At 39.9% G+C, this 21,907-nt stretch overlaps 1 long non-coding RNA gene across 1 annotated transcript; it reads left to right on the forward strand.

Moving 5' to 3' along the window:
* The first annotated feature begins 217 nt into the window (after positions 1-217).
* Positions 218-20,764, forward strand: LOC147620528 (uncharacterized). The gene is made up of 5 exons (XR_015270053.1): positions 218-369; positions 545-1,118; positions 14,259-14,330; positions 20,417-20,612; positions 20,658-20,764. It is a non-coding gene; the product is annotated as an uncharacterized LOC147620528 (long non-coding RNA).
* Positions 20,765-21,907: the final 1,143 nt, after the last annotated feature.

A 21,907-nucleotide genomic window follows, 5' to 3' on the forward strand; every position in this document is an offset into this window, starting at 1 on the left:
TTCAAATACCGGTACGCACAATTAGACCACGGTATCTCTGCACACCGCAATTATTCAAGGGTCACGGCGCACTCTTTTGACTCGGGTCACGGGTAACCCCGCACGCGGCACAGGTATTCTTGTCCGGACTCTGGTCTGTGTCTGATTCCTTGGTAGAAAGTAACAGGCAGACGACGATATCTCACGACCGGGAGTCACGAGCGTTGCGATTCTTATCTCGACAAACAGGACATTGTGCATTCTCTAATTACACAAGAATCTTGAAATACAGCTTGCAAGAGTTTCATCTCATGAGGGGGCGCATCGTCTCTCTATTGTTCTGTCTTGCAGTCTTCATGTTCTTGCCTGCTCGTTCTGCAGCGCAGGCAGGTGTGCACTGTCCTACTAGTGAATTCAAAAAATCCAACTTTATACACCTAATCCAACTTTAAATACCTTGAAGGAAATGAATACCTTCAAAACTTCAAAATTTTCTAAAATTTTTTTAATCTTTTTTTCGAGCACTGAACTGAGTGTTTGGTTACATGCATGTTGCTAGCTGTAGATATTGAGCATTTGGTTACAAGCACCAACTGTGGGGGAAAAAACTATTCTGATCCGGGATTCAATGGGTTACCGACACCAATAATCCTGATCTGGTGGATCATGGCATCGGTGGTGAAATTGAAGGTAGGCTGCAAAATTCAACAAGCGTGCCGCTCAGAACCCTTCGGTTCTTTCCAATAGACCCCAGGAACAGCAAGTTCTGCTACACTCTGTCGGTTGAGAATGGCAGCACGTACATTGTGCGTGCCTCTTTCCTCTATGGAAATTACGATGGGCTGAACCATCCTCCTTCATTTCTGCTGCTTCTCAATTACGATGTATGGGTTAACGTGACCACCACTTCCAATTCAACGGCTGATCCCACCATGCATGAGTTCATGTACATTTCTCAGCAAGAGAATGTGATTGTTGGCTCCGCACCCAAACAGCAACGACACGCCTTTCATATCCAGCTTGGAGCTCAGATCTCTCACTCCCACCATGTACGATTCGAAGGGTGCCCTCAAAATGGGATATGGACTTCTCCTCTCCCACCGCATAAACTACGGTGCAACAACAAGTGACCCAATAAGGTATGTGGCATCTTTCTCCCTTTGTTAGCCGGTTTTTGATCTCTAGTTGGTTTTGATCATGTTTTGTATTAGTTAATGATTACATACATGTACATGGCCATCAAGGTGAAAATAAGGGCCTATTATCGTAACGTAAAGGTAGATGGTTTGCTGAATATATGTTCTCTGTGTATATGAAAGTACAGAAAAATTGGACAAAGCTTTTAAAAGTGTCTGTGAACATGTATGGTGTTTTTAGCAATTTTAACTTCATGACCCACTCAAAATTAGTGATTTTGGGTGATTTTATACATTTTAAACCACAAAGTTTCCTTCCTTGTTAAATAGCCCATAACTTTTTGAAGAACCTCATAAAATATCCTTTGGGATAAGGGCTCTATTGCATGTGTCGACTAATGTCATTGTGAGGCGACATTGGCATGCTCTATTTGTTGCCATATGTGCGGAACTTCTTTGATATATATATATACTACTCAAATTGTTATTTATTATTTCCTTGTTCTGTTTGATACACTAGATAGATGGGGGAGGGTGATATTTTCCACTATGAGCATATGTAATTAATGCTTCTCCATAATAGAAGCTATAAATAATGATATTTTTATATATTACTCTACTACACATATATTGTTGGAAAAAATCAGTGCAACTCTAATTTTAATAGCTTTTAAAGAAGTAAAATATCACATCTTTAGAGAAATTATAAAGGATATCTCTTTTTTTCATCTATTATTATTTTTTATTCTTTTGTATAGCTATCTTGTATGGTTGTGTTAGTATCTTATAGTTGCAACTCACAATGACTATAACCTTGGCGCCGGATCCACAAGAAGCCCTTTTCAAGACACTATATGCCCCAAGAAGGATCCGCAAGTTACAGAGTAAAGGTGCACTTGGCTCATTTCACGCTTAATCTAACCTTCCTGCACATTTCCAGGCACATTATGAGGTGTGTTATGTGTTATTATTTCTTCTCAAGCACACTAAAGTCATCCACAAACACCCTCATGAAGGTGGTCAGATATTCATGGAATATTTCCTAAAACATCCTTTGGAATATAGCAGGAGCATTTTTCAGCTCGAATGTCATCACATTGGAGGCAAATGCCCCCAATTCTATCAAAAAAGCTGTCTTTTCTTTATCTTCCTATGCTATTTGCACCTGATTGTACCCATTGAACCCATCCAAAAAAAGAGTATGTTTCATGCCCCCAGCTACAGCATCCAGCAAGGAATCAATGAATGGTAGTGGGAATGGATTTGCTATAGTGGAAGCATTCGACTTCTTGCGGTAGTCAATTTAGACTCTAAGCTTCCCATTCTTTCTCAAAACAATAACTATCACTGACAAACCATTCCGCCCTATCCACAGGATATATGAACCCTACCTTCAGTAATTTGTGAATCTCTTACTTCACTAGTTTGGCATAGTTTGGGTTTATTTTGTATCTGCTCTATATTATTGTTGTTGCATCTTCTTTCAGGTTAATTTTATGCTCATAGAAACTTGGATCAATCCCATTCATGTCATAATAGCTCCAAGACAATACATCCTTGTAGGAATTAAGCGATTCTAGGAGTCTCCCTCTGAATTCTTGATTTATCTTGGCACTAATTTTGATTGTCTTGGGTTGCTAATCGTCTCCTAGGTTCACCTCTTTGAGCTCATCTTCTTAAAAACTGATGTTCCTTTTCCCAAGATTGACTTCCTCTTGCTTTAGAGCTACCATGGCTTTTTCGTGTTCCGCTTGAAATTCTTCCACATTATCCTAAGTGTCCTCTTCCTCTTTATGAGAGCTTTCCTAATTCAATATCACTTTAGGATGAGCCATTAGCATACTTTTGCACAATCCTCTCTATGTCCACTTCAAACAGTGATAGTAGATCTTGATTCTCCTTTAATATCTTCTCTTCGTCATTATCTTCTACCCCTTCTAGGTAGTTTAGGCCCTCTACGTGCATTAGTCGGCTCGCAAGATTTAGCCTATCTTTTCCTAAAAACTGAAATGCAGACTTTCTTTCTACCTCTCCTGATCGTGATCTTGTCCATCTCTCCGAGTTGTGCTTTATCCTTTTGCTCCTGAGCCACGATCTTGAGCCACGGTCTTCCTAGGAGCATTAGATATGCACCTACTATTTCAGTCATCTTAAGAACAATGAACACAACAATGAAGGCACATCCAACCACTTCCATTTGTTCTCCTCTTATTATTTTGACAGGTTGGACCCTTCTCCGTTCAGCCATGTGAATCTAGAACGGTGTGGTCTACATGTCAGCAGCAGCACCGGCCGGTGATGGCAATTGGAGTCATCGGAGGGCACCGGCAGTCGGAGCCATTGGAGTGGTCGGAGTAGTCAGAGGGCACCCACAGTTGGAGTGGTCGCAGCACATCGACGGTGATGGTGGTCGGAGCGATCAAAGTAGTCGGAGGGCATTGAGGGTCAGAGTGGTCAGAGCACACTGGCGGTGATGGTGGTCGGAGCGGTCGGTGGAGTGTGGAGGAACTAGCTTCCCATGCACAGGTCACCCACTACTACTCAATTCACTATCCCGGTGAATGCCAAGAAAACAAAGGTGAGCCTCCGAGAAACACATCCGGCAAGCAGGCTGCTAGGCATACCTCATACAATGATCCTTCTATGCAAACCTTTTGGAGAGATACAAAATAAATAAAAATGAATCAACTAGGCTCTTGGTGGGCAACTTCATCCAACGAGCTGTAGAAAAAAAAATGATTTAATAGGGAGCTCCACTTCATTCAGCAAGCTATTTCTTAGAGCTCCTGGGCACTTCATCATTCAAGCAAGCGATCACTAACTGTATTACCACTGTCATCCCCCAAAAAAAGCATCCGGCAATAGGAAGGTTAACACCAACAAAAGCACAAAACCAATCTAAACAATAATCATTGGCCACTTTGTCTTGGTAAAACTTCCAGCACGAAGTCCAGGCATACAAAGATACAAAATGAAACATGGCCAAGGCCAATACATAAAAGATCCGCTTCTCATTAACAGAAAAGGTCCGCTTCTCCCAAGTATCATCAGCATGTGTCAAGGTCTGCTTCTCCCAAGTATCATCAGCATGTGTCAAGGCAACCTCACACATAACTTTTACTGCATCAAGATAAAGTGAAGGTAGGGGAGGTACCCCTGTTTATACTACATGCAAGTCCTCCCACGGGATGCATCAAATATGAGGACATTAGCTCCCCCTTCCACCACAGCTCAATGATGCAAGCTACTCTTCCATGCTTGCAAGCAAACATCAATGGCGTTTGTTTGTGACAATTCATTGCATCCACCGTAGCCTTATTCTTCAAAAGCAACCAAAGTACATCAGGTTGGCCATAGAAAGCTGCATGGTGGAGAGGAGAGAGGGAGGTGGTGCCAGTGAGAGAGAGGGGGCCCGGGGAGTGGTGGGGCTAAGGCTTAAGGGTTAGGGATTCTTTTAAAATTTTAATGTGTTTTCTTCTTGGTGAGCACGGTTTGACAACAACGGCTACTGCCATGGGGAGCTGCTATAGATGCTACCGACTAGTGACTGCGGGTTCTTCTACAGATGTAGTGGTCTAGCTCTGCTGGACACCTGCACAACTATGTTGCATGCTTAATGATGACTCTACTCTAGCTAAGCGCTGCTACAATTGCAAGCTATTCTCTCTAATGGCCACCCCCGGCCTCTTCTCTTTGCTTTGACAAAATCCACCAAGCACTACATCGACAGCCTTTGCTGCAATTGAGAATGGCCACTGCCCGTTCTCCTCTCTGGTAACTAGCTCTGTTGTGCTTTGATGTGCTCTCCGACATCCACCACCAAGCTCGGGTTTCTCTGTTGTTTGGTGACCCTGGGCTCTACTCTCTGCTACACAATGTGATGACTTTTGCTCCTCTTCTCTCGGGGGGATGGCCACATGCTGCACTCCAAGTCCATGCTTGTTGTGCTTGACGGCCACCCCACAACCACCTTTCTCTTATGGGATAGCATCTGCCAACAACAAGGGCTAGTGGGAGTGGTCGGTGAGGGGAGAGTGGGGGACCGGGTGAGAGTGAAGCAAGGGGGGGCCGTGAGGTGGAGACTCCTGGCTTCCCGTCCACATCGTCTATCGAAGATACTTTTCTGTTTTACATCTACCCGGCTACTACATTGGTTTTTACAAGAAATAAGATTTGTGCCCCAGAGTTTGTTGCCCAATGGATATATTGGGCGGTGAGGCTGGGTAGCGGCTGATGGCTTGATGGCTTGATGGCCACCAACATGCGTAATCTGATGTTTTATGGTTCCCACCCCTTCACACTATCAACAGTATCTATTTTTTATTGTCTCTTGATAGTCTCTCTTTTACAGGCAAAATTTTAAGAGTAATTAAAGTAGATGAAGTTTAAAGTTTTATAATTATGGACATGAGTTTCTATTTGATAATACTTATTATTTAGTATGCTAAATATTATAATTTTAATAATACAACAATACGATGCATTCTAATTTTAAGAGTGAATTATGTCTTGATTATTTTATAATTTTTTATATTTTTTGTTTAATATTAAAAACTTAAAGAAGATGTTGGTTTAGGCACTAATCCTAGAACCATCAGATTTGAGAAAAAAGTTTCCATGTGTATGTGGATGATGTTGCCATAGGTAATGTTCTAATGCTAGTTGCAAAGTAGAAAAAGAACTACTCAATGACATATTGGGAAGCCCTGGGGTAATGCTATAATTTTTCAACAAGTAGTGTTGTATGTATTGCATGTGCAATGACCAGATACTCCCACCACCATTTGTAGGATCATGAGCTAAATGTTATGATGAGAGAGACAGTAAGGAATAACTGGAGAGCACTTGTAGAGAGAGATAACATGCATGGTCAATTATTTTGAAGGATCCTTGGAATTACGTGAAGCAATGTGATGTCTATTAGAGGCTTGGTGAGCCTACTGCAATAATGCCATTAAATCTAGTCTTGCTACTAAATCATTTCAAAATAGAGATCTAGATTTTGTGGGTTTTTTCAAACCATTAGCACAATACACACATAGTAAGCATGTTCTAGTGGCCATAGACTAGTGCACTCACTATGTGAGTGGAATCTAGATCATTAATAATTGATAGTTTTGCCAATTTAGTGGCAAGGTTCTTATATGAGAACACCATGACCAGATTTTTATGTCCTATTTAATTGGTGAGTAGGAGGACATATTCTGAATGATGTGGTTAGAGAACTGACATATAAACACATGATCATACAAAAGAAGTTGATCACTATGTATTTTTCAAAGGCTGATAGATGAGAAGAAGGAACTAATCATGTTTTGAAAGATGTTTTGACCAAGATTGTTAATGAGAAGCCAATAAGGTGATAGCTCAAGTGGTGAAGGTGTTTGCCTAGGACCAAGAGGTCCTCAGTTCAAAACCCCCCTTGGAGCTTCCTTAGTGGTATTGGGTGGATAAATAAGCATCGACGGGTGGTGAAAATTAGTAACTATGGGAGGATCTTGGGCCAAAGGCCAGTTGAAAAAAGATTATTAATGAGAATAGATCATATGGCACCAAATGCTTCATTCCCACTCCATGGGCTTTCAGAATAGCCTATAAAGTGATTATATAAATGACACCGTTCAACCTAGTGTATGGGGTGAAGGTAGTAGTGCCCATGGAGTTAGTAAAAAAGAAAACAAAGATTATCGTATAGTAATCCATGCTTAAGAATGGGAAGTAACCTCACGAGGTGAACTGGGAACAATTGGTGATAATATCCTTTTTCGATGATAGAATAGGATCATAAGCAACTGGTTATTGGGGTTGGGTTCTGTAAGGTCCCTCCCCTTCCTAAATAGGGAAAATCTTGAAGATAGTCTAATAAGTCTAACTTGGGATAAATTCCTACTCATTGACACCTTGACCATGTAAAATACAAGGATATGATTAGTAGGTATGACCTAGTTCTATCCCGCATGGGGAGTGTGGTCTTTCTAAAGGATTTCTAAATTCAATCCACTCATAGAGTGATCGACCTTAACTCAAGCAACCTTTATTCTTGACTTTTAGAAACAACACTTTTTTCCTCATCTATGCAAGGCACATCCGCTGACCTAGTCCTCTAGAGTAAGGTTGCCCCCAGGGATTTATTTATATAACGTAGAGCTTTAATTAAATTATTGGAAAGTTACCCGACTAATCAGGTCCACCTATCCATACGATGTTTCCATCAGGGCATTTCATCCTCGTACTTTTCACTCAACTTACGCGTTAATTTGTTTTCTAATTAATCCTATCACACTGTTTGACATAAACAAACAAGTTTCTTAATTAAAGGCCTTACACATGGTTCATTTAAACAATCTTTATCGATTATACACAATGTTTACAAACAAAGGATTTTTTTAAAAATAGATACAATGTTCAAAATTATTCATAGCCAAATCCAAGCTCTTTACTTTATTCTGTCGATGATCTAGAATGTGGCCTTCCAGCCTCTATAGACTGGGAAATCCCTATCCCTATGGGACCATACACCTTATCGACAGTTGGTGAGGACTCAAGTCGGCCTCTCTCCCTCTCAGGTTGCATCCCTTGATCCCCCCGCCCCTTAGAGGGATGTCTACATGCTAAGAAGGGGTTATTCACCACACTAGCTTGGGCCCGTAGAACTAAGCAACATTACAATATTCACTTCCATTTGCAAAATCTCATTCTGCGAATGGTATGAGGGATACCTTAGGTAGACTCCGGGCTTTGCTAATGTCGCCGCCCGGCTACACAAGCACGAAAACGGGGTTAGCGTCGAGGCAGGGAGAATATATACCTGTACTTCTTAATTGAATGAAGATAACAATTTACAAATATCAATCTACAGAATATGACAGATTTCATGACTCACAAAACAACAATTTCACAAAAATTTTGGTATAAAGAAAAGTGGCATCTTCTTTCTTAATTTCTTAAAGTTAACATTAAAGATTAATTTAAAAAATATCCTTTTAAATGATGACCAAGCTAACATGGTCATTAATTCCTAGTGGGGCTCTCAAGGGGAGAAATGGGGCGGCATCTGGTGGAACCTCTTGACTCATTGTTGTGCACGTCTCTCGAGGTGATATTTTGGAACTTTTGTGAGGGAGCCACTCTTCCCACCTTCTTGTGGCCCACGATGTCACGAATCCAAGGCTTCATTTGGATCTCAAATTGGAGCTTGTTTGCTCAAGTTATGAGCAAAAAACTCCTAGGTATGAACCACCTCTGAGAGCCTATAAAAGCCCTTACTACAGGCACCCTGTTAATGGGGGGAGGTGTCCTTAAACTCGATTTACAGGGAGGAAGGCGGTAGCTAGAGGGAGATAACGGGGAGTACTCCCTTAAGTCTTTTCACACGGGGGGAGGGGGGCGGTGTAGGCAGAGCAGCTAAGGACACTCTATCCTCAAGGGTGAGAGGAGGCAAAATATTATACAGAGGGCTTACTTGGAGATGAGAAAAAAATGACTTACTGGAGGAGGGGTGCAGTGGCCTGTCAAGTGCAATACACCGCACGAGTGTCGGCGGGTGCAGATGTTGTGCAGAGTGTCGGCGGGTACGGGTAGAGCAAGGTGTTGGGTGTCTCGACCACGAGGTACTGGGGGATTTATATAGGTGCGGATATGGGTATGGGTGCAAGGAAAGGAAGAGCAAATCATGGGTGCAAAGAATGGTGTGCGGTGAAAGTACACGGACCTGTGGCTTGCATGGTACTTAGAAAGGAAGGGTACCTGTGCATGGGCAAAAGCTATGGTATGCATGTACCTTCCGGCCGGGGCAAAGGCAGCATGGCTGTGCACGTGGCGGTCCATGTGGACCATGCACTAGGGCGATCGGTCTTTACTCCTTGCACGGGCACTGCATGTCGGAGCGCCCGACGGTGCGAAAAAATATTTTTGGGCGAAAATGTCCGAGGTGTCTTCTTGGTCGTAGGGGTGCTGACCGTTTGTTAATCAAACATCTGGTCGTGCTTTTTTTAAGGTTTAATTTTACCGTATTTTAATTGAAAATAACTAAAAATTTACGTATAGGCATGATTCGGTGTTCGTTTTGGATACCCTAAAATTCTATACTAGGAAAAATCATGCACATACTTTGAATTTGGACTCAGAATTCTAAGATTCTAAGTGGAAACAGATATTTTATTAAAATTGTTCATTTTTACACCACAAAAAGTCATAAATTCATGGGCATATATTATTATTGAGAAGATGGGCTTGTTACATCCTTCCCCCCTTAAAGAAATCGAGATGTCCTCATCTTGTCATGAATTTGAGGTAATCCTTTAAGAGTTTCGCTTCATCTTCCCAAGTTGCATCTTCGTTAGGGTAATCTTTCCACTCTACTAGATGTTCTACAAGAGTTCTATTATGGAGTTGTCTTTCTCTAGAATCTATGATCCTACTAGGCTACAACTCAAGGACTCCCTGAGTTGGGATTACAACTTGTTCATCATCAAGAATATGATCCAGACTAGTACATAAGGCTTTAACAAACTTACATGAAATACATTGTGGACCTTGATATGGGCTAGGAGGCGTTGGATCTTATAGGCACTTTTACCCAAACACCTGATAACTATATAGGGTCCACATTATCTTGGATTGAGTTTCTTATATTTCCCAAGTGATAGAGAACTATGCTTGGGTTGCATTCGTGAAGAACTTTGTCTCCTTCCTTTAAGATCGTTTTAGACCTCCTTGTGTCAGCATAATGCTTTTGCCGATCTTGAGCAACTTTAATATCTTTTTGGATTGCCTTGGTCTGTTCCTCCATCTCTTCGAGCATTTTTTTTGGATGCCTCAACTCTTATGGTTGGATCAGAGAAATTTAGAGGAGAAAAACATTCTTGTCCACCATAGAGTGCTTTGAATGGTGACATTCCTATGCTCTGATGACTCGGGGGGGGGGGGAGGGGGGTCACTCTAAATATGTAAGCGTAGCACATGGGTTCAATAGAAGGGGGTTTTAAAATCCTTTTTTTGTATATTTTTTACATATTATAGAAGGGTACCATTTAAAGGGGTATTTACAGATTAAATAGAAAAAGGGTGTGTTTTATTCATGAAAAATTTGCAAATAAGGGGTTTTTGAATTAGGCCTTGAACACACATTGATATAGAGAGTTTATATATAGTGAATCCCCCGAGTGTGATGATAAGATGTATTATAAGGGAACTCTACCAAAGGAAGGTATTGAATCCATCTTTTTGGTTCTCGTCCACAATATTCTTTAAGAATGTCTTCAATTACTTGGTTGACTTTCTTAGCCTGGCCATTGGTCTCTGGATGATAAGCTGTACTAAAGCAAAGTTGAGTTCCCAAGGCGGCCTGAAATAAGGAATGCCAGAATTTGGAAGTGAAATCAGAATCTCAATCACTGACTATCCTCTTCAGGAGACCATGAATCTTGAAGACCTCCTTGATGAATAACTAGGTAACATCAGAAGCTTTAAAGGTTTCTTTGTTGGTATAAGATGAGCTACTTTGGTAAGCAATTCCACCACCACTGCTAAAATGGAGTCAAATCCTCCTTGTACAATGGGAATATTTGTGACAAAATCCATGCTAATGCATTCCCACTTCATCTGGGGGATATCCAAGTGTTGAAGCTTCCCACGCATCTTGACTCTTTCTGCTTTGATCCTTTCACATGAGAGATATCGCTTCAAGTGCTGAATGACACTATTTTTCAAGCGCGCCCAGTGATAGCTCCTCCTTATAGTATTCAATGTTTTTTGCATAGCCTACATGCCCTGCAGAGCAAGGCTATCATGATCTTCATGGAGGATTAGCTTCTTTACAGTAAGATCCTTATCAATACATAGCATGTGATTGAACTAAAGACTCCCATCATGGATGAAGTACCCCTTGATTATATTTTTCTCTTTCTCTAAAGTTCCTCCTTCTTCTACTAACTTCACCATCCTATGGTAATCAAGATCATGAGATGAGACTTCTTTGTCCTTGTCCAGTATGGGATCAATTGGCATCAAAATTGCACTCAAGAAAGATTTGCGGTTGAGTAGTGCATCCGCTCCCACATTATCATTCCTAGGGTGGAATTTGATGTCAAAGTCATATTCTTGTAGGATTTCAATCCATCTTCTCTACCTCATGTTGACATTAGGCTAGGTGAAGATCAATGTCAGACTCTTGTGGTCAGTTTACGAGATGGAATTCGCCCCTAAGAGATAATGTCTCCATAATTTGAGGCAATGAACAATTGCTAAGAGCTCCAAATCACGAGTGGCATAATTTTCTTCATATTGCTTCAACTTGCAAAGAAGTATAAGCCATTGGTCTTCCTTCTTTTCCTAAGACACGACCAAGTGCTAGACTACTGGCATCAGTAACCACCTCAAATGCCCTAGTGAAATCAAGAAGTTCTAGGATTTGGTACTGAGATAATGACGGCTTTGAGTTGATCAAAGTTGACTTGATGGCTTGGTACTCACACTATTTTTCAATCCTTCTTAAGAAGATCCGTTAAGGGTGCAGCTACCAAGGCATAATCTTTGATGAAAATTTTGTACCATCTTGTGATTCCCAAAATCCACGAACGTCGCGGATTGATTTAGGGGATGGCCATTGCAAGATATCCTTGACCTTGGCGGGATCTACCGAGGTACCATCTTGGGAGACAAAGAATCCAAGATACTCAATCTGATGAGTAAAGAAGATACATTTTCTCTTCTTGGCATAGAGTTTATGCTTACGTAGCAATTGGAGAACTCTACGCACATGCTCTTCATGCTCATGCATCTACGTGGAGTATTCTAAGATGTCATCAAAGAAGATACGCAAAAATTCATCCAAGTAGCGAAAGAATATATCTTGCATTAGGTAGTTGAAGGTTTTAGGAGCATTGGTCTGCCCGAATGACATATCATAGTAAACTCATAGTGGCCATAATGGGTATTGAAAGCTATTTTGGGTGTATCTGCTTCCTTGAATCTAATTTGGTAGTAACCAGACCTTAAGTCTATTTTTGAGAAACAATTGACCCCATGAAGCGTGTCAGAAGTATTCAATGCGAGGGATATGATACTTATTCTTGATAGTGGCTTGATTTAAACCCCGATAATCTTTACACAGACGAAGAGTATAGTCCTTATTTTTTTGGAAAAGAATGGGTGCTCCCCAAGGAGAGCTCCTGGGCCATATAAATCCTTACTCAATGAGTTGGGAAAGTTGCTCCTTAAGCACAATGGCTTCAGGAAGCGATATTTTATAGGGTGTTTTTGAGATAGGTTGAGCACCAGGGATCACCTAAATTTCATGATCGACTTCTCCAAGAGGCGGTAGCCCTATGAGCTCGTCCACGAAAGATGTCAAAGAATTCTTGGTGCCAAGAGGGTTCTTCTTCTTTACTAGGTTTAGCAGCCTTGTTGAGCTTAACTAGGAAAACTTGTTGTCCCTTATGTGCTCCCTTGAGAAGATGCTTTACCTTGACTACCCTAAACTTAGGTTTACCTGTCTTCCCCTTAACTGATACTACTTGGCCATGCTCATTTTTAAAAGTGATACTCCCCTGGTTTACAGTGAATACTAGCATTGTTTGTAATAAGCCAGTCCATTTCAAGGATCCAATTATAAATTCCTAATGGCAGGACTCTAAAATGTCCATGAGTTTGCTCAGTACCCAATTCAAAATCAAGGTTTCCTACAAGAATGTTGAGACACTACTTCCCTCCCACTAGCTAGTTCTACAATCATTCTTCTAGCCGGTTTTTGACCCACATTTAATTTTTGTAAACACCTTAGAGAAAGAAATGAATGGGTACTGTGACAATAAACCTTGATGTTCTACCGCCACATGAACGGTGGCTCGTTTTTCTTCAGCTATCTCTAGAGTTGGTTCTTCGATCATAGCACAGGCGATGCAAGAAACTGCTCCATGACCCTACCACGTCCACTACCTCTTGCACCTTGGTGGATGGGGTTTCCACGGCCTTGATTTGATCTACCACTTTGAGGAAAAGATGATGCTAGCCTGGGACAGTTGGCCCTAAAGTGTTCTGGGTCATTTCATTTGCAACTGAGAGGGGCCTCTCTAGAAGAAGCAGCATATGAGTAGGGAACAAAAGAGTCAGTTTGCCTCCCTGGATTGTAGTAGGGAGCATTCTGTTGGGGCTTCTTGTAAGATTGATCTTTAGGGTGTGCTTCAGGGTAAGATCGCTTTTGAGGCTTAGCTTTACTAGACTTCAACTCTTTCACAAGAGGCTTTGCTTGTATAAGAGCATCTTGCAATGTTCTTGGCCTCAATGCTTTGAGGCTAGAATCTAAGGGTTTATTCAAGCCTTGGCAGAAACGAGCCACTTGCTGGGAAGTTGTCATGGCCGGGGAATACTTCCGAACGAGTGATGAATTTATAATAGTATTCTTCCAAGGTTAAACTGAGATCCTTGAGACTAAAAAATTCATTCATCTTGATGAATTCATGAGATGGCGGGAGATATCTTCCCTTGATAGCCTGCTTGATATCCTCCCATGTTTGGGAGTGTTCAGTGACTTCCTTGTCACGGCACCATTGCTTCCACCAAAGCTTAGCATCCTTGGTGAGTCAAAATCGTGCAAGCATGGACTGGTTTGCTGCTCCAGTACTGGTAGCTGAGAAATAATCATCCGTTGATTCAATCCAAACCTCAGCATCCTTCTCAAATTTTAAACGTTCTCCCTTAAAGGAGGGAGGTTACGTTTGCTTGAGTAGGAGCTTTTCTCTTGGAAGTTGGACATCCTTATATAGTGCATTGGGAGTTGGAGGCTGAACGTCCTGGTCATCATCGTAAGATTAAATTTTAAGATTACAAGACTCATACTTTACATTACGCACATGCTTTTAAAAGTGAAACTTTTGAAATCATTTTATTTCTCGAATATTTACAAGGAAAAAATTTATTACAATGGTTTGAAACTAATATAATTAGTCTTATTCATAATAAAAGAAAAATCCTAGACTCAACTAGACATGAGACTAGACCGGTTCAAATAGGTGAAATATGGATGCTTATTTATGAGTATATCTCAAAAGGAAACCTTAAATAAAGGTTTCTGTATGATGGTTAACATGGTTATTTTAATGTCCACTTGAAGATTCACAAAGTCCAATTGATGAATTTTTACAGGTGAAGTCGAATCTAGAGATAAACCTCTACCATGGAAAACAACATTACAAATAGCTTTGGATGCATCTCAAGGTATTTCTAACTTACGTAATGAGTTTATCACCAAAATAGTATATTATATTATTGATCCTCGGGTAAAGCTCAAGGAGATAGAAAACATTTTTTTCTATACTTCTTGTTTAAAAATATAGTTTAAAAAATTATTACCATGAAAACGTTATGGAAATTTAAAACCAACACTCTTATTAATTCTTGGAGTATTTTCCCATCTTTTTCATTATTTCCATTAGAGGAAGGTTGAGATGTTCTAAGGGCCCTTTAAGAGGTGTCACTATATGTTTGAAGCCTTTTTTCTTAAAGTTTCTGTGACTTATAAGATGGATATTCATTACTACTTTTTATGCATATCGTAGAGTCACTTTCATTCACTTTTTGATGCCTCGAAAATTCATTCCCCCCTCCTCCCACCTCTCCTAGCTGCCCCTCTGCCTCCTATCTTCCCGTCCTCCCCCTCCTCCCTTCCTCTAGTGGTTTCCCCTCCTCTATTGTTCCTTCTCCATTCCTCTCTCTCATGCATGCTCGCATTCACCATTGTTGTATCTCCTCTTATTTGCATCATCTATATCACTTACTAAGTCTTTTCCTCATGTCACTTCTCTTCTTTGCAATTTTCACGCTTCCATGAAGGTTGTGATTCCTCTCTTCCTTGTTCTACACATTACCTATATCGCTCATTTAAGGCTTTTCCTTGCACCACTTCTCTACTTGCATTCTACATACTCCCCTTATAGATTTCATCGTGTCATTTTTCTTCCTTTGAGGCTTTTTTAAAAGGATTATCCTCTTTCTTACTTTGAAAAATGCCAATCCAAGATATCTCTAACAAATTGCTCAAATTTAGGTTACATGGATGCCGAGGCAGTAGGATAATTCCCCCCTTTATAAGAGGGAAAACGCATGAGAGTTCCCTCTTAGCTTGATCCATGGACATACTCCCGATTCATTAGCAGTATGTCATTGACACATATGAGCCGAGAATCAGAAAAGTTGTGTTGGACTGGCGTGTGAAGATATTGGGATCCACTAAAGTCGAAGATAGTCTTGAGCAATCAAAAAACGATGAATTTTTAAATACAAGTGCCTGGGTGATTGTTGACGGCCATACGAGGCCTTATGGAGCCGACATACTTTGTCGCCGCTCCCAAGAGATGATGATTGACTGATAGAGAGGAGGCTGAACCAGATAGATTTCTTCCTGAAGATCACCATGTAGGAACCTTGTTTTGACATTGAGGTTGTGAAGATGCCAATCATAATGTGAAGCAATGACAACGTTGATGCGGAAGGAGGTCATGCCGAGTAGTGGGGAGAACATCCCGTCGTAATCGAGAGCATGAGATTGAGAGAATCCACGAGGGATAAGGCAAGCTTTGTATCTGTCAGTGGACCCATCGGCTTTGAGCTTCCAACCAAGGATCCATTTGTAGGTGATTGGCCACCTGTGAAGTGGAAGAGCCACCAAACTCCATGTGGTGGTGTTCTGCAATAGAGCTTGGAACTCCGCATCCATAGCCTGGCGTCACAGGGTGGCATGAGCATGAGAGAGGACCTCCTCTATTGTTAATGAGTCACCCTCTGTGAGGAAGGCCGAGTAATTCTGCTCTACAGAATCAGAAGCAATGATGGCATTCAGTTGAGCATAAATTTAGCTTATTACCAAGCGAGTATTTTTAGTGCACGAAGATGAGGCCGGCATATGCGAACGAGGCATGCTTTGAATGGGTTGCGATTAATAAGGTGATAAAGAAAAACACGGGTCTGATGTAAGTGAGTGTGGGCTTGTGGAAGGAGATAGAGGTTGACTTGGAGTGACAGGATCTTCATGAAAAGTATTTGGGCCATCCACATGGGTAGTGGGAGGAAGAAGAGACACTTCGGAGTAGTTAGGACATGTGGCGCGGTTGAGTGTGTGGTGGGCATTGAAATGAGAGTGTACTAACATGAGGTTTGTTGGATGTAAGTCCAAAGTAGAAGGTGAGACACTCCAAAACGAGATTGCTAATGTCGCGACGGGGAGTGTACTTTTAAGAAGACCTACATAACATGTGTTCAAAGAGTATTTAAAAATACCCTTTTTCTGAATTTTGAAATAATAAAATGACCTCTTTTGTTGATAAACTTATGTTTTTTTTCTCAAAATACCATTTACACCCCCCTTATGTAAGAACATTTTTGTAAATTTATCTCAAAATCTTGGTAAAAAAACCCTTCTAATGATAGTGTTTACTAGACTTACATATTTTTAAGCGAACCCCTAAGGATGCGCTAGCGTTCTTTGTCCTCTCAAACATGAGAGAGTACTTGGTTTTGCATTTTGGGCTAGATGGTACCTTCATTTTTATGGTGGACGATAAGGAGATGTGGCAAAGGGAAGAGAAATTGGTAGCTTGCATTGACTTATAGCATCCTCGTGTTATCTTAATCAAACATGCATAAGACTATACAACATCTACCCACCACAAATACATAACATTTGTGTATCTTTTGTATGTGTAAAATGTGTCCGTGTGAAATTTTAATATTGTTAATTTTGTACATGTAAAGTTTTGTTTGTGTAGGTAAAATTTATCCACATTAAATTTTAATATTGTTAATTTTGTTCTTGTAAAATTATTTTATTTGTATACATAAAGTTAAATACACGAATAGCCATAAAGTTTTTCTATTAACTAGGTTCTATACATGATAAACTTTATAAGACACGAGTTTTATCCATGTTAAGTTTTTCTGTTAACTTAATAAGTTGTCATTACTTTCAAAAAGCATTGTCTTCATAGTAGTTTCATTACAAGTCTTTCAACTTTTGAAAACTTTACCTAGCCCACTGTAGCCTATAACAAATTCTTTAGCCATGGTGCCTTTTAGACCTAGATTGTTGGATTTCCTTGAAAAGGTAGGGCTTGCAAGTGGGAAGGATGAGCTCCTACTTATCTTCGATGGAAAAATCGGAGTAAAAAAAATCTAATATTGCACATCAATTCATTCTATGAAATCATTTAGTGCATGGAGGCCACTATCTAACCCTACAGTACGAGACTAGAGGGAAAAGGAAAAGTAGTGGGTTTCTATCAACTACCTTAGTTACCTTTTCAAAGATGACAAGCAATTTCATAATCATTTGAAAAGGTTTTGTAAGAAATTGTATACTACCAAATATTGGAAACTAAACATAGTGAAGTGATGTACCTTGAGATTAGCAATGTGGGGACAAACAAAAATATTGATTTTTCCATTAGAAAAAGTGTAAATGAATTGAGCATGGACAATATCTATATTATTTAACTAGAAAGATAAAAAATTATATATAACTCATATTCAAAGACATGTCGGCTCATATAGCTCCCTAGCTAGTTGTAGGCTGTTGGGCATTAGAGAAATCCTCTTGGCATATATGTGGCACAAGACAAAGTCCTCAAATAGTGCGACCAAAATGTCTTTGAAGGCCTCTTGTAGAGCCATAATTGTAGCTGTTTGGACTCTGTGATCTTCGAGGCTGCCCTTGTCCTTGCCCTCCTTCACAACTTTGGTAAAAGATTCCTTTGGACTTAATAAATGTGTGGTCTCTTAATGTTTTCAAATCTCCTAGAGAACTTTAATCGCCAGGCATCTTCACCTTTTTCCTCTTTGTGGAATGATTGGTTGTGGAGGTGACCTTGGTGGATTGGCCCCCATGGGACACAATCATTGTAAAATTCATATACCTTCCATGTTGGGATTCCTATTCTCCTCCTTATTCTTTTGTATTTTCTCTTGTTCTTCTTCATGAGCAGCCTCTTTCTCTCCATGGTAGGTTGTTACTTCCTATTCTTAGTGGGCTATTACTTCCTCTCCTTGGCGGGCTGCTTTCTTTGCTTGGCTTGTCGGTGCTTCTAAAATATTTCATTCTTTCTTTTCCCTCGTCCTTGGTCTTCTAGCTTCATTCTATTCCTCGATCATCTTGGGCACTCTCCTTTTGCCTCATTTTATCTTCACTCTCCATCTTGGTACTCATTGTTCACTTCATTTCTCCTCGAAGTTCTAGGAAGATCTTGGAAAATAACTTGTGTGTTGGGAAGCATCACTAGAATTATAGTCCTTGTGGCTCCGAGTGGTTCCCTTAAGCCTTCAGAGTGATAGAAATGATTTTCATATATTCAACATGGGTAATCACTATGTTACACCCAACCACCTTTGTCTTGGTGAGCTCTGGGTCTGCGTTAGGAATGATAGGATTAGGGTTGGAAGCTACTATGTTGATGGGGACAGGGTTGACTAGAGGGTTTGTAGCTTGTGTGTTGATGACAGGGTTCAGGATCTTGTTCACAAAAAACTCATCTCCCTAAGGATCAAGGCTTAGAGATTGTTGGTTATCATAGTTTGAGCTCATGGTGGTGAATGTAAGGGGTGCTTCTGTTTTTTAGATTTTATGTGCTCCCTCCCTCCCAAACTTTTAAAGAACCAATTGACTATCTCATGGAGGGCGCATTGCTCTTCCTTATTCCTCCGCTACGCTAGGTGTTCTTGAAGAACACTTCTTTTGTGAGAGGTAATGGGATCTCTCTATTCCTTGTGTGCCCCAAAGCTCTAGTGACCCAAACTCATCAAGAAAAAAGTGACCATATGCATATAATATATTCTAGAAAACATAAAAACATAGCTTAACTTTATCAGCTTCCACAGCTACTCTAATGTTTCTCTCCATGAGAATATGTTGTTATCATTTCATATGAGATCTAATACAAAGTGGCCACATGCAAATGTACTTCTTGCCATCATATGACGTATGGCAAAAACCATCATTGTTGCCGCTATCTCACACATGAGGCAACCCATGCACGGCTTCTTCGTGCATGTATGACCTTTTTGAGCATAAAATGTAAGCGGTGATTTTGTTTTTCAGATTTCATGTGTTCCTCCCACCCAGATGTTAAAGAACCAATTGACTATCTCATGGAGGGCATTGCTCTTCCTTATTCCCCCACCATGCCACGTGTTCTTGAAGAACAGTTCTTTTGTGAGAGGTAATAGGATCTCTCCATTCCTTGTGTGCCCCTAGAGCTCTAACGACTTAAATTCATCAAGAAAAAAGTGACCATATGCATACAATAGAATGCTATTTAAAAAACATAAAAACATAGATTAACTTTATCAGCTTCCAGAGCTACTCTATTGTTTCTCTTCATGATAATATATTGTTATCATTTCATATGAGATCTAATATAGAGTGGCCATATGCAGTTGTAGTATATCTGCCCCCCTGAACAAGTGCGGGTTGACTTCCTTACAAAGCCGGTTCCTAGAATGAAACATGATGACACCTGTAATTTTCTAGAACTTCAATGAAGTTGTTTTTGAGGGGGCGTGTTAGAACTAGAGTTAACTTAACCTATGTTAGCAATAAAAACTAACTCCATTATGAATGGACTTTAGCCACGGTTTCAACCATTACAATTGATATGTATGCATAGCCTCAATAGTAATTCAATTAGTCTTGTTATTTACTCAATTATGTGTTGTTGGTTTTCATCATCTGTCTAGTCTATGTAACTTTGTTTCTTGGTCTAGTGTAAAGTTTCACATTGTCGAGGATAATTTGGATGAGTCGAGAGACTTAATAGAACTCAAATTACTACCAGCACCATGACTCCATGAAAACGGCATCTGTCTGCATAAATTCACATCACAAGCTTCAAGTTGCTATCAAGGAAAAAGGAAAAAGAGTCTAATCGAGCATCCTTGCAATCATAATGACACATTTCTTGAATAATTACATCATAAAGTTTGCAAACTTTCAAATGAGAAATTAGTGAATACACAATTGGTTGAAACAAAGAGGATCAAAAATTGAATTGCTTGTAGGTACATTTCAAGGTTATTTGCAAGTGCCTAGATATTAATATTAATGGATTAGATATTTGATGTGTTGCCCTCACGCAAAACTGGCGAGGTAAGTTACCAAGTTCACACAACAGAATACGGATGGTATATAGTTACGTGCTCATACTGTGGAAGAGACAGATTAAGTAGTGCTTGAATACTTGTAGAATTTTTTGGTCTCAAATTTTCATGTGGTGAAGAGGACAGCCGCTTCGTGCTCACAACATGGTTCTACATTCCAGGCCTTGAATATCTGCACATTGGCTGTGATCCTACAATCATCCACCGAGATGTGAAAACAAGCAACATTCTTCTTAACGAAAAGATGCAGGCGAAGGTCGCTGATTTCGGGCTTTCAAGGTTGAAAGAAGGCGACAGCGCCTTATCTCATGTATCAACTGTGAATGTGGTTGGGACAGCAGGCTATCTTGATCCTGGGTAAGCATTCTTTCAGGGTACCGAGTGGTTCTAATTATAATGCAGCTGGTAAAAGTGCACGTCTGAGAGAAGCTGCGAACATCGAGATGGACAACACACCTCCCTCTGCGGACGTGAGTGGCAGCTCCTCTACAACCGAAGGAAAAGCGCCACGCTACGTTGAAAGCCTCAGGCCCAGATGAAGACCTAGCTTACTAAACTTTAAATGTTTCATTACATACTCAATGCACATACCCTAGCATATATTGAGATGCTTAAGTGTATCAAACAGCAGGCTATACCCACATTACCCAAGTCCAAAAAGCCAGTATGGGGAGACGCTATATATGCCTTCCACAGCTTTTCTCAACCCTCCAAAAAAAAAGAGAGAAAAAAACTCCAATACTAAAGATGTATATATATTGATGTGAATATAAATATATAAATATATGGGCAACAATCTCGAGTCTAGACTCCTTAAACTGATTGGGAAAAGAGCCTAAATCATAGTATGTGTGGCAACACTTTTAATTCGACCGTTCATAGCCGATGAGTTTTAAAAAGAAAGAAAATCAATCAATTAATTAACAAATTCAAATCAGTCCTAAATGGACATGCTCATGTTATATGATGATTGACCCATATAATCTATTCTCTTGTGTGCATATTACTAAATAATAATATTCAAGTTCATGATATAATTTCATTACCAAGCACTAGAGTATTTATGTATTTATTGTACAAAGACTTTGTAAAGTAGTGTGCTATTTTTAGGAAGCCTAATCACTTTTTCGAGTTTTCTACTTGAGTTGTAATATAATTACAAAAAACTCGAGTTGTAATATAATTACACTTATACCTCTAATTAAGTCTCATAATAGACAAATCCTTCATGTTTATGTTATATAACGATTGACCCGCGTAGGAAGGTTCTTATGTTGTCCTACGTTTATAATACTAAATAATAATATTCAAGCTTATTAAATAATCACTAAATAATAATATTCAAACTTATTAAATAATCTTATCACCAATACTAGACGATTTATGTATTTATTCTATGAAGACTTTGCAGAGTAATGTGCTATTTGGGAAGCTTAATTACTTTTCCAAATTTTCTACTTGGCTTGTAATATAAGTATAGTTATAGAGACTTATGGTAAGTCTAACACTTTCGGCTCACTTAGAAGTCTCTAGAACTTAATGTGTTTGCCATTACACAAAATTTTTAGGTGTTTTAGTTAAAACCATTGAAGCACGACCGAGCCATGAAAAAATATATTGAATTTTTTCCCCAAAGAAATCATTATTAATTA

Source organism: Cibotium barometz, chromosome 31, assembly GCF_041138505.1.
Source record: "Cibotium barometz isolate CiBa-2024 chromosome 31, ASM4113850v1, whole genome shotgun sequence".
In the NCBI taxonomy this organism is placed as follows: domain Eukaryota; kingdom Viridiplantae; phylum Streptophyta; class Polypodiopsida; order Cyatheales; family Cibotiaceae; genus Cibotium; species Cibotium barometz.